Below are 15199 nucleotides of genomic sequence, written 5' to 3' on the forward strand. Positions count from 1 at the left end.
AACTAAGAGGGCTGAAATCATACCAAGTCTTTTTTCTAATAATGATGGCACAAACTAGATATGAAGTATGAGAAGAAAAATGGAACATTCACAAACATGTGCATATTAAACAGCATGCTACTGAACAAACAGTAGGTCAAAGAAACAATAAAAACAAGTCAAAAAATACCTTGAGACAAATGCAAATGGAAATACCAAAACTTATAGAATGCAGCAAACCCCATATGTTTGGTATTTCCACTCAGAAGTGGAAATTTCATAGCACTAAAGCCTACATCAAGAAACAAGAAACAGCCTGGCCAGGAGTGGCTCAGCGGTTGAGCATCAACCTGGGATCCAGGAGATCGTGGTTAGATTCCGGGTCAGGGCATATGCCCGGTTGTGGTCTCGATCCCCAGTAGGGGCGTGCAGGAGCCAGCTGATCAGTGACAAGTCTCTTATCGTTGATGTTTCTCTCTCTCTCCCTCTCCCTTCCTCTCTCTGAAATCAATAAATATATATATTTTAAAAAAGAGAAACATCTCAAATAAACAACTTAACTTTACACCTCAAGGAACAAACAGCAAAGTAAAAACAAAGCCTAAAACTAGTAGAAGGAAGGAAATAACAAAGATCATAGTGGAAATAAATAAAACAGAAACTAAAAAGAAAATAGAAAAGACTGATGAAACTGAGAGCAGGCTTTTTTAAAAGAAAAACAAACTTGACAATACTTTAGTTAGACTCACCAAGGAAAAAAGAAGAGTGCTCAAATAAATAAAATCAGAAGTCACAGAGATATTACAACTGAAACCATGGAAAAACAAAGGATCATAAGAGACTACTATAAACAATCATACACCAGATATTGGACAATCTCAAAGAAATGGACAAATTTCTAGAAACACAACCTACCAAGACTTAATCATGAAGAAACAGAAATTATGAATAGACTGATTATTAGTAAGCAGATTAAATAAGTAATCAAAAACCTCTCAACAAACAAAAGTCCAAGACCAAATGGCTTTGCTGGTGAATTTTACCAAACATTCAAAAAAGAATTAATACCAAACCTTCTCAACTCTTCCAGAACACAGAAGAAGAGAGAACAATTTTAAACTTATTTTACAAGGCAACCATTACCCAGATACCAAAATCAGATAAAGATGCCACAAGAAAAGAAAATTACGGGCCAATACCCCTAATGAACAGAGATGTAAAAATCATCAACAAAATACTAGCAAACCGAATTCACCAACACATTAAAAGTTTATATACCATTATCAAGTGGGATTTATTCCAAAGATGCAAGGATGATTCAACATATGCAACTCAATTGAATCAATATCACATTAATAAATAACAAATAAAAATCATATGATCATCTCAATAGATTCATAGAAAGCATTTGATGACATTCAATACCCATTTATGATACAAACTCTCAACAAAGTGGGTATGGAGGGAAGGTATCTCAACATAATTAGCACCATATTACAAGCCCACAACTAACATCATACTCAACAGTGAAAAGCTGAAAGCTTTCCCCGGTCCTAGCTAGAGCAATTAGGCATAAATAAATAAATAAATGGCATTCCAAAAGAAAAAGTAAAAAGTGAAACTGTATTATCTGCAGATGATACATATCATATGTGGAAAACCTTAAAGACTCCATGAAAAAACTCTTTGAACAAACAAATTCAATAAAGTTGCAAGATAAAAAAAATCAACACAAATCTGTAGAATTTCTATACACTAATAACAAACTATTAGAAAGAAAAAATTAAGAAAACAATCCAATTTACACTTGCATCAAAAAGAACAAAATATCTAGGAAAACACTTAACCCAGGAGGTAAAACAGACCTATACACTGAAAATTGTATGACATTGATGAAAGAAATTAAAGAAGACACAAATAAATGGAAAGATATTCTGAGCTCACTAATTAGAAGAATTAAAATGTCTATAATACTCAAAGCTTCCTACAGATTCAATGCAATTCCTATCAAAATTTCAATGGCATTTTTCACAGAAATAAAATGTGTATGGAACCACAAAAATAACTAAATATCAATATAATCTTGAGAAAGAAGAACAAAGCTAGAGGGATCATGCCTCCTGATTTCAAAGTATATTAAAAAGTTATAGGAATCAAAACAGTATGGTATTGATTACTATAGATTAATGGTGCAGAATAGATAGCCCAGAAATAAACCCATACATATATCATCAAGTAATTTATGAAAAAGGGGCTACCCTGGCCAGGTAGCTCAGTTGGTTGGAGTGTTGTCCTGATGGACCAAAGTTGTGGGTTTCATCTCTGGTCAGGGCACATATACAAATCAACCAATGAATGCATAAATAAGTGGAACAACAAGTCAATGTTTCTCTCTCTTTTTATATATCTGTATCTATATCTATATATATGTTGACATATATAGATATATATATCTGTGCATCTTTCTTTCTCTTTCTCTCTCTCTAAAATAAATAAACAAACAAACAAATGGACTAAGAATATACAATAAGAAAAGAACAGCCTCTTTAATAAATGGTGGTGGAAAATTGGACAGCGGCATGCAAAAGAATGAAACTTGACCACTATCTTACACTATACACAAAAATGAACTCAAAAGGGATTAGAGACTTGAGTGTAATACCTAACGTAAAAAATTCTAGAAAAAATCAAAGGCAATAAACCACTTGAACCTGGTCTTGGTGATGATTTTCTGCATTTGAAACCAAAAACAAGGGCAACAAAAGCAAAAATAAGCAAGTGAGACTACATCAAACTAAAAAGCTTTTGCATAACAAAGGAAACCAACAAAATTAAAAAAGCAGCCTACAAAACTGAAGAAAATATTTGCAAATCACATATGTAATGAGAGGTTAACATGGAAAATATATAAAGAATTTATAAAACTCAATACCAAAGATCAAACAATTCAATTAAAAAATGAGTAGAGCATTTGAAAATACATTTTTCCAAAGAAGAAATACCAATGACCAACAGGTACATGAAGAGGTGATCCATATCACTAATCATCAGAAAAGTGCAAATCAAAATCACAATGAGGTATCACCTCACACATGTTACAATAGCTATTATGGAAAAGACAGGAAATACCAAGTGTTGGCAAGGTTGTGGAGAAAAGGGAACCCTTGTACATTGTTGTACCAGGGTTGTTAATTGGTGCAGCCGCTGTGAAAAACAGTATGCAGGTTACTCACAAATCAAAAACAGAACTACCTTTTGATCCAGCAATTCCACTTCAGGGCATTTACCCAAAAGAAAGTAAAACACTAACTTGAAAAGATATGTGCACCCCCATGTTCATTTACTTACTTATATCTATGATTGCTTTTGTGGTGCATTTATACAAGTTGTCCCATTAACAGGAAAACTGTATGACTCACAAAGCTGAGAAAATTTACTACCTGTCCTTCCCTAAAAACATTTTTTTTAGGTTGTTTTTTTTTTAGTCTTCACTCGAGGATATGTTTTCACTAAGTTTTAGAGAGTGAGGAAGGGAGCAACAGAGAGAGAGAAACATCTATGTGAGAGAAACATCCATAGGCTGGCTCCCAGACACACGGATTGAACCCGAAACCTAGGTATGTACCCTGTCCAGGAATCAAGCCTGAAAAACCCCTCAGTGTATAGGATGACGCTTAACTGAGCCACCTGGCCAAGCCTCCCTGAAAAACTTTTTCACCTCTGATCTTAAGTGTATCATGAAAGTTACTGATATAAAAATAACTAAAAATTATATATGTATATATATACATATATTTCTTTATAAACACAAAACTGTATTAAAAATAGATTATATAGTACAAATCAAATGTATTAGTTATAGAAATAAATGTAATTGGGTTTTATGCATGTATTAAAATAAATATTTTCTAACTGGCTTTAAGCAAAACTTAATTCTATACTGTACACAAAAGAGACACTTAAAACAGGATAAGAGAGAAAGACTTAAATAAAGGAATGGGCAAAGATTTATCAGGCAAATAAAGACAGCAAGAAAGCAGAAGTTTTTATCCATATATCATATAGATAAATCTCAGGCCAAAAAGCATTATACAAGAAAAGGACAAGTTATAACACTAATGGCCACAAATCATTAAGATAATATAACAATACTTATACATGAAATATTTATTGATATCTATATATCAAAAACCACAGCAACCATGGTTTCTAGCTTCTACAGATTACTTTTAGAAATGAATGCTTGAGTTAGGCCAGACCAAGAGAGTTTGTCAGATTTTTGAAAAATTAATAATGTCAATAGAATCCAAAATTTGTTTTACTTCAATTTATTAGTAGCTTTGCAATGTAATGAATACATATTAAGCTCATGTTTTGTATTCTTTTATGAGATGGTCAGTCAGTGCAGCCACAAAAGGGGACAGAGGAGAGGCTCAGGAAAGGAAAAAAGGTCATTATAGTCACAGGTGCTAGAGACAGTAGGCATGGAACAGCATACGGCAAAGACACCAGGGTGGTCAGGAGGGAGTAGACAGGAGAGACAGAAAAATGTTAGGCCAGAGCCTTCATTTGAGTTTCCAAGGGAAAGGCAAGGCTGGGCAGCGTAAACAATTTAAAATTGATTAATTTAAATAATTGTATAGGGCTTTGGACTACAGGTACTCTAGGTATCTGGTCCTGGCCTTAGGGTGATTAAGGGAAAGGAATTTTATCTCCTGGGACATATGCGCCAGACAGAGTAGGTTTACAGTTGTAATACAAATAAATAATACAACAATTAATAAATAATACAAGAATAAACTGTTTCAGGTACTCACAACTGTAAGCCTTTTTTGTCCACCCCTGTATATACAATATACTCCATTTGCATGGGCAAAGAGAGGGTCACAGTGATTGGGATATAAATGCCTCTTCTCTAGTCTCCCCACTCTCAGGATCAGAAGTGTGGACCAAAAAGGGGTTCTGTGGAAAGTAACCTCACAGGGTAATCAGATCATAAATTCCTAACTGGGTAGGTCATGGGTAGTCAGGCCCAGGCACATAACTTCTTTTTTTTTTTTAAATATATCTTTATTGATTTCAGAAAGAGGATAGGAGAGGGAGAGAGAGAGAGACACAGAATCAAACCCCAATTGCCTGGATCCCAGGTCGGCGCTCAACCGCTGAGCCACGCCCGGCCCAGCCCAGGCACATAACTTCTTTAGTAAGGAGGTTTATTTTTGCCTTAAGTAAGCCAGGTCCATTGTTTTTGTTTGTTTGTTTGTTTCTGAATCTAGGTTAACAGACCTTTGAAATATTTATAACCACCTCCAAGAAAACACGTAATCTTGTTAACTACCCTGTAATCTAATCCCCACCTAGTTTTCTCCCACCTTCATGTAATTTTCTTTAGGTTCCTTCCCTAAATTTCAAATGTGTAAAAGAAACTGTGAAACTGTCACTCTCCAGAGCATTGGAGGTCTTGCTTCCTGCCAAATGTCATCAGTTTGGCTCAAACAAAATCTTATAAAAATTCTTTACGGGTCTGGACATTTCTTACATCAACAGAAGTCAAGAGAGAGCTCCAAAACTTCGCACTCTCCTAGAATAACCCGCACGTTCCCTACACTGAATTCGCTAGGACCAATATAATTGTGTTTTTATCTAATTTAAGGCTTGCATCACACAAAAACCTCAAAACAACCTGGGTCTCCATCTTAATGACCATGCACAGCTGATGGCTGTTCTCCCCGCAGCCTTCCCAGAACCAGGCGGGAGGTAGAGTGGAGAGCCCCCACCTTTATCTTTGGGGCTTGCAGACCATTTTCCCACCATCGCCCCTAATCCTGTTTTGCGCCCCCTCTCCTCAGATGACATCGCCTCTGCTTATTTGCCTTATCTCCTAGGCCCACAAACAACCCTTCCTTCCGCTTCCCAGCTCCCAGCTCACTACCACCCATTGCAAGTCGGCAACAACCCCAGGAGGCTCCAGCATCTGCCGGACGGAATCTGGACCCCAGGGCCCCGCCTCCCCCCTAGCGACGCCCCCCCCCCCCCCCCCCCCGCACTCAGGCCCTCAGGCTCCCCTCGCACATTTCACCCCTGCCAACGGGGGCGAGCTTCCAGAATCCAGAATGCCAAGCCCCCCACTTTCTTTCCAACGACCCCTGGGTCCGCCCACGGGGAAAATCCACTGGTTCTACCACGTGCGCATGTCCCGCCCACATTCCCTTTCTTCGCTGCTTGATTTATCCTGCGCGGCTCCTCAGGAGTCACTGATAAGTGGCCTTTACTTTCCCAGCCCCTTATGGCTTCACCCCACTCACTGGTCAAAGCCACTAACCTCAGTCCACGAGGAGCCGGCGTGCAGGCTGGGCCTGGGGCTGGGGCTGGGTTTGCCGCTGGGGCCTCCGGCTGGGGGGTCGCACCCCCGGGAAGCCGGGGGGCCTCCCCCTCCCCCGCGCGCCGTGGCTCAGCCTCCCGGTGGGTGCGGGGCGGGGGCAGGCTCCTGCGCGCGGCCGGCCTGGGGCTCTGCGCGCTGGCCCTCTCCGACCCCGCAGCCCCAGCCCTGAGGACATGGGGTCCCCGTGGGCCCCTCGCTCCCGCCCCAGGCCCGGCCCTGCAGACAGTCTCCCCCTCAGGGCGGCGCCCGCCCCAGCGCCCTCCCCACCTCTAAGGTCAGGACTCTGTGGGTCTCACAGCCTTTCTCTACAGGTTGGTGGTTAAGCTGCGTAATAGAAACACACACACACACACACACACACACACACACACACACACACACGTCTTACTTAAATGTGACCCTCGCTTCCTCAACCCTTCTGTGGACACGCGCAGCGAGGCCCTGGGCGCCTGCAGGTGCCGCGCGCTCGCTCCAGCGCCTCCTGCGGCACCTGCTGCGCGTCCCAGTCGGTCACCCGGTCGCTCGCGCCCCAGGTCTCGGGGACCGGCCTCGTTCCGGCCTTTCTTTCCCCCGCCCCCTCCTCTCTCCTCCTGGCTCAATCGCTCTGCTTTCCATTTCCCTTATAAAATAAATAAAGCTCCTGGACACGCCACTTGTCACATTAAATTGTCGTCTTCAGAAAATAATCCGAAATGATGAGCCACATCCCTCCCCCAAGTTACATAAAATAGCCCTGGGCCCGATGTTGTATTTGTGTGGTTTCGTTTATTTATTTTCAAAATAATGGACCAGCTTTTATTTCTGTAGTTGTTTCATTGCTCACACTGAGGTTAGAACATTAAAAAAAATAAAGCGAATGTTAATCTCCAAGTAACTTTTGCCTTAGGATTTTGAACCGGTACCACGACCTGTGTCTCTCCTGAAAGAAGCGGGAAGATTTACAGCATCTTTAACCAAAACAGAGAAGAAGTCCTATTTCCACAGCCTCCCAAACACACCCACTAAACCAAGGCATCTGAAGATAGTCCAAGGTCATTCTGAAGATACCTGGAGACAATATATTTTTGCTATATTATTAAAATAGTAAGGAGTGACTGCTTCATAATTTGCAGAGCTCCCTACAAAATGAAGATGGGACACACTTTGTTAAAATAAAAACAAACAGAAAACCCCTTTCCTCTCTGTACTTTCTCAGTGAACCTGTAGTCCTGGTTTTTATTTGACATTTAATGTGGCTCTCACTAGGGCACAAGGACATTCACAGGGTCCTCGTGAAACTCCACACTTGGGACAGGGACATCCTGGCCAAACCTCGGCCCCCTGTGCCTGGGTGCCCATCTGGGCCCTGGGCTGCAGTGCCCACCTGGCATTAGCCGGGAAGCGCCTACCCAAGAGCCTGTCTTTAGGAGCAAAGAGGTGGTGAGAGGCAGGATCCCATAGGGGCTGAAGCTCTGAGCCCCCAGTCCATGACCCCATGACCCCACAGGACTTCACTTACAAAACAGGTTCTAAGATAAAATTGTTTCAAACTTCAAGATGGCCACCGTAGGGCATTAAACCCCAAACACGAGGCCCCATTTGAAGTTTGATGTCCTGGGTGACTCTACTAATCACCCATCCATGACGCCAGCCCTGAGAGTAAGCATGGGAGTATGGCTTCACCTAACAAGTCATTCCACATAAGAACAAGGATTGAATAAGATTATAAATGTAAGCAGACACCTAACTATTTAAATTTGGGTTTAAACTGATTCATATTTTTACATATGACAAAATGTGACACTTTTTTTTCAATAAATGGAGTCTGTTGCTTTAGTTTGCTTGTAATGTTGGGGTTTGACCATCGATGCTAAGATAGTTTCCACAGATATTTCAGGGGCCTTGCCTCTAGGGCTTCAAATCGATTTGTAAAGTAAATTGGGAAAGTGCATTTATTTTCACTATGTGCTCCCCAACGTCTTTATGCTCCCCTGGAATATCCAAAACCTCTTTTGTTAGAAAGTCGTTCAGTTCTAGCCCCATGAATTATTGCGTTCCCAAATTGTTCCTTTCTCCTCTACATACCCCCATTAAAAAAAATCAATCTCTGTTTAGCTTCCTACTTACTGTCAGCAACCTCATTAAACACAATTTACATCACAATTGTATTTTAATCATTCAGTTGTGAGGACACTAAGAGAAGCTGAGACTCACAAAATTTAGCAGTGATGACTCTAAGATTCCTGCAATACAGGTTATGCTTTGATGGGGGAACATGGCTAACAATGCTCTGCAAACCATGCTGGGAAAGGACAATCTGACTTATGTGTTCCCAGTGGCAGAAAATTACACCATAAAGAGGCAGTGGAGTTCAGTAATTAGACTTATGCTCTAAATCTCTCTTCCACTAAATTGGCATATATGTGACCTCTCGAACTGGAGTTTCCTCTTTTGCAAAATGTGGTTCTAGTTTCAAATAATTTTTCAAAATTATCTCCTAGTGGGAAAATGATATTTCTTTGTCTCTGGAGAAACAGAAGACATTTGAAGGTAGGGAATCCCATAGTTGGAAAGGCAGCACTCTACTCTCTCTGAATCTGAGTGTGTGCGTGTGTGTTGGGGAGGGGGAGTGGAGAAGATTCCCACATCTACCAATTTTCTGACACCGGATGCATGTCCTACAGTTAACTCAGTGCTGACACTAACTGCCTGGAGTTAGTGCAGACCCCACAGGTGAAGGGCTCAGTCTCATAAGACTGCCAGACGTCAGATGTCAACTGCAAGTCCCCAGGTTACCTACAACTTCTGTCTGACTTGGCTACAAATCAGAGGTTTCCACAACCTCCTCCTCAGTTTTGATCATTTGCTACAACGACACAGAGAACTCAGAAAAACTAGATTACAAAGGATATAACTCAGGGACAACAAGGTGGAAGAGCTGCACAGGGCAGGGTGTGGAGAAAGGGGGACATGGCTGTGTTCTCTCCCCCAGTTCTCAGCACCTTCACATGTTCACCAGCCAGAAAGCTCTTGTAACCCCATACTTCAGGAATTTTTAATATCCCCATACTTCAGAGATATTTTCACCATTGCATAGGCATGATTGATTAAATCTTTGGCCATTGGTCATTGCCTCAACCTCCAGCCCCTTTCCCCTTCCAGAAGTCCAGGGTTGGGGCTACAAATTTTAACCCTTTAACGTCCTGGTTGGTTCCCCTGGCAACTAGCCTCCATCCTGAGGCCATCCAGGGACCTTCAGAACCAGTCATCTCTTAACACACAAAAAGCCATTTGTCATTTCTGGAGATTCCAAGGATTTTAGGAGCTGTATGCTAGGAAACAGGAGGGGAGAGTGATATTCCAATACCTTAGTATTAAGGTTATAGGCAGTGGCTGGGTATAAGAAAGACAAAATGAATGAGAAATGCTTCTACAGCTGGGGATGGGATGCTTTTAGTGTAAGGCTATAGGCGGATTCTTAGCCTGGAGATCATGGTTAGGCTTAAAATGTACCCCAATCTCTAAGCAAAGTACTGTGTGCACGTCCTATTTTACATGACACCATCAGATTAGCAGGAAAAACCTTTAAGCAAAATATGATTTAAAATACTAATGCCTTCGATGACATATATAGGCCAAAGAAAGGACTTTGGTGTCACATGATACACTGCATGTGTTATTCAGTGCTTAGGATCAGGAAATAGCCTGCAGCATAGGATTCAATTTATAGCAAAAGGGACAAAGTTGATAGGTTTATATTTTCATGGAAACAGATCCAATTTTAAAGAGTTACTTTACTGAAACAAAGGGACACGGAATTGGTAGAAAATGTGGGTAAAATGGAAATCCTTAGATCCCCAAATCCACCCTTTTCCCCACCATGTAGCCTTCAGATTTTATGGGATCCTTGACACTTTTAGATCCCATTTCATAAAGCTTCTTTGATCTCTGGCAGAAGGGTAGTAGGACATGTTCCCATTAGATAAAATTGCAAACAGATAAAACCTTCAGAAAATTTCCAATTCTCTTTTAATCATTGTTTATCCAAACATATTGAAAAAATTCCCACATCCTGATATTCTCTTAATTTGGGAGAAAAAACACATATATTTCTGACATACCAATTTTACTAATTTAATGTTTTCAAATCTTATGCTGTTTTCCAGCATTATTTTTTTAGTTTAAAATGCCTGCACCACATTATTATTGTATACCAACTCCAATCTATGTGAAAATGTATTCCTTAAATTTGTCATGTGTTCATATCATATGCACCCTCCATCTGTGTAAGAATTTAGTTTAGAAAGACAAAACATATTATAGTTTTGATAGTATGCACAGGACACATGTTTTTGGTACTTTTAATAATGTACTGACTCTGGTCATTGTTGTGGCCACTCTATAGAAAATAAATTTTCTAAATTTTCTGTCACAATAAGGTATTAGCTTACTAATCAGATCTATTTTTTAAACATCAACACAGACAATATTTAGAGAGAAATATTGATCAAATTTGAGACCATGAACAGTGGTGGAAAGATAGGCTGTTTGTTTTCCAGTTTGATTAAATCAGAAGATTCCTTTCATAATGTTTATTTATTTTTTATATTTTATTGTTATTGTTGACATTATTACAGATGTCCTTCATTTCCACCCCCCTTTGCTCACCTCTATGAAGACCCCACCCTCCCCTTCCACTGGCCATCACCACCCTGTTGTCTGTGTCCATGGGTTATGCATATGTGTATAATCCCTTCACCTTCTTTTATCCAGTCCCCCCTCCCACCTCCCCTCTGACATCTGTCAGTCTGTTCCATGTATGCATGTCTCTGATTCTATTTAGTTTGTCCATTTGTTTATTAGAGTCTACTAATAAAAAAAAATACACTTTACTTTTATTAGTAGAAATTCCTCCCTCCTCCCTCCAACATAGGAATGCCAAAAATACAGAAAATGGTTATTTTTTGGAAGGATAATTTAATTATTAATGGGTTGTGAAGGTCTGGGCATAAAACACTGTACTCAGGTTCATGAAAGGGACTGACTTGATATACTTATAGTAGATGTTCAATAGTCATGTTTTGAATAAATGACATGCAATGCAAAGCAGCAATAAGTGGCATTTAAAGTGCAAACAGAAAACTGCTTTTTCCCTTAATCTTTTTTCCATATATTTTTTATTTGCTAGGTTTTAAAATACTAGGGGGAAAAAAGAACCCTTACATTTCTCAAAACAAATAAAGTAGGATTTGAAACAAATTTTAAACTCTATACTTCCTGGAACTTCTTGTTTTAAAGGGGTGTGCAGTTCTTTTTAGCATCATCCCAGGATTGTCAGGTAATGAAGGTCTCTCTCTTAGATGTAAAGAGCTATGCAATTACTACGAACACCTAGACTTAATGCCATCCTTTAGTGAACTATACCAAGTAGAATTTCCAGTATGCCGCCTTGATTAAAAAAAAAAAAAGTCAAAGGATATTTTGACAGAAATAACAATTCTCTTCATGAAAACATAGAATTAATTGATCTAGGTGTATATGGTTGTAGAGCTTAATAAGAGTGCATGTTTGGGGTGTCATAAAAAAACATGCTTATGAATTTCAAGTGCCATCATTTCAAGCTGTGTTGAATTTGACCTTCAATACAGTATCAAATTTGCTAACACATATCACAGGGCTTCTTTTATTAAGAAAAAATGAATTAAATAAAATGTTATTTAATAAAATAAACCAGATACAAAATCTTGCTTTGTATTTACAGATAAATTTTAATGGAATATTTCATGGTCTAACACAAATATCAGACCCAATGACACTAATTCTTGTATAGCCTTTGGCTTACCCTGTATAACAAAATCTGTTAATTAAAGTAGACTATAAAATACCTTATGGTAAGTGAACTTCCAAAGACACAAAGAAAATCCTCCAGAAATTTAAAAGCTTATCTCAAATTCTTATTGGCATAAACTTAGGATGGATATATTATTGATTGCATTATCTTAGGTGATTGAAATATATACTAGAGTGTGAAAATTAAAAAAAAAATAGGTGTAGGTATTTTTGCTTCCATCCGTAGTCAACATTAGTAAACAGATATGAGTGAATGTAAAATTACAGAGTTTTGAAATTTTGGCAATCTCAAGCAAATTTCCTTAAGCCAGCAACATTTTTTAACCCTTAGCATATTACAAGGTTCATATAGTCCAAGGAGTAACAACTAAAGGTTGAACAAATAAGAACATTTATTTTATTACTGCTTAAATTTTAAAACTTCCATTTAGAAACTTACAAGAAAATGGGCATCACTGAGGAAATCTAAAATAAATGAATGATGTATGCAGTTCAAAACAGATATGCAAAGTAATGTGTCTGGCAAAAAAGGAATATGTTTCGTAAATCTTTAATAAACTTTCAGTGGGGAAAAAGAAAGTTCCATCTTCCAATGTCTATTTTCAAGCCTAAGAAAATGAACTAAATGAGTAGACAATTCAGTAATGTCCAACAGATAACTAAAATTCAAATTTTATTTTTCCATACGTATCGGACAATTTTTTTTCTGACAAGGCTTTACTGAAAGATGAATCGCAAATGGAAGCCCTGTAAGAATGTTTATACGAATTGTACATGACATATTTTAAGCGTCACTAAGTACACATTGAATACTTTGTAAGTATATAGGCATATCAACATGCAAGTGTCATGTACCTAACATTACAATATGCATTTTGTTTTTTGAAAATGTTATTGATAACAGTAGATTCAATAACTGTGCAATATGCTTGATTTTGATGGATCTTCTTTACAGCATATAATTTTTTATGCTGTCAGAAATATACCCTTCCAACAGTTATGAATTTCATATCATATAAATAGAACATTTTATTTTTGAAGCTACATTACTGGGAACACCTGCATTTCTTGAGTAAAATTTTCAGAGATAAGTCTTTAAATTCTTTTTAACATGGCAGACTTGTTCCAATGTCGGTTGTATTGAAATATTTATGATAAAAATGGAGCTTTCTTGAGGGAATATTTTTTGGTTGAATGAAAAGCAAAACAACCAATTCACAAACATTGATGTGAACTAAATATGAAGAAAATGGGTTAGTAATCCCAAACTCATACATCCTTGGGTTACTACTTAACTGCATCATTGAATCTACAATAGGTACAACAGGTACAGTGGAATAAATTTGTAAGATTAAAATTTTATACATTTATAAGGAGGAAGAGTACTCATTTTGAAAAATGTCTAAATTATTCTTCTATATATGAGAATCCTTCAATACATTAGAAACACAGAGAAAAGCAAAAAGAGATAATTCAGTTATATTTCATAGTTTTTTTCTAACCAACTGGTAAACACTGCTTTCAATCATCAAATATTTTATTGCATATAACTTTCACTATCAGCAAATATAAAGAGAAAAGTGGCTACTAGTATCATGTACAAAGAAAAGCATCTGAAGAAAGAAAACATCTGAGGTTTGCCAGTACTGTGTAGAGAGTGTACTGTGGCATTGCAGACCGCACTTGGAAGTCCGTGTAGGAATCACTGCTGTTCTGACCCTGGATGTAGGAAAAGTGCTTAAGTGCTGAGCCCTGGTAGGTTTTCCTTTTGCCCCTGCAATCTTCAAATATCTTTTAATTTTTCTTCTTTTGAAATATACAGCATATTTCATAGGGGGAAAATAGTGCGTTTTTTTTGTTTGTTTTTTTTACATCTTTTTCACACTTGGGCTCATTCTCTCCAAAATAACCATACATTTCTTGTAACTCGCATATACATATATATGTGTGTGTATATATATATATATATACACACACATATATGGAAGAGATTATAAAGATTAGATTAAATATTATTTATAACATAACCACATAACATAGAAACATCTTTAACTTCAAGCATATATTATAGATTTAACATCATAATTTGAGATTTTTTCTTGTATCTTTTTTTTTCCTAGAGGAAGATCTGCTTTTAAAATGTAACTTCCTTTTAGAATAATTAAATTACATCATTTGAAAAATTCATATGTCTATGCAGACAAAATAAAGTGGACATTTGTGGCAGTACTTTGCATTCATTATTTAGAGATTATTTGTTAATAAGGAGGCAGTCTTAAATGCTTAAATTTTTGCCTCACATAGATAACACTGCTTGGGAAAATAAACTATATTTATAATTTTTACTTAAAAGCACAGCATTAATTCATAAGAAATCATATTTTAAATATTAAATAAATAGATTGAACTGCAAAGTGTTGCCGCTTAAATTATTTTTTTAATCAACACAATCATATTACATTGAAATATTAAATCGGCATGAGAAGAGCTATCCTTATAAAGTCACAATACTTTGCCTACAGAAAAAATTAATGATAGAAAGGGAAAAATAAATGCAGATCCATACACTATTGAATACACTAAAACAAGTTGGCTTTTGAGAATTCCCAGGGTGTGGGCAGCAGACCGTTATGACAGCCCCCAAAGAGTACTTCTGGGATGTCTTGTAAATAATTATTTCTTCTATTTATATTGAAGTATCATAGCCCATGTTAAAAGTGAGAGGTAGAAGGATTATTGTAAGTATGCATGGCAGAGAACTTACCAGCTATCCAATAACTATTGCATTCAATATTAATAATGCTGATGAGTTTAGAACCCATTCTTACATGTTGTCCCCTTTAGACCTGTTTATAATCTTGCTACTTTCAATCCATTGCCTTTGGAAGGGTATAAATGCAAAGGGTATGTTTGGGTAGAAAGGGAGAGAAAGGAAAAAAAAAATAGAAAAGAGAAAATACAAAAAAAATTTTGCTAAGAAATAGTGACTTTACGTTAAAGGTACCTGTA

This window comes from Miniopterus schreibersii (genome assembly GCF_964146895.1).
Source record: "Miniopterus schreibersii genome assembly, chromosome: 5".
In the NCBI taxonomy this organism is placed as follows: Eukaryota; Metazoa; Chordata; class Mammalia; order Chiroptera; family Miniopteridae; genus Miniopterus; species Miniopterus schreibersii.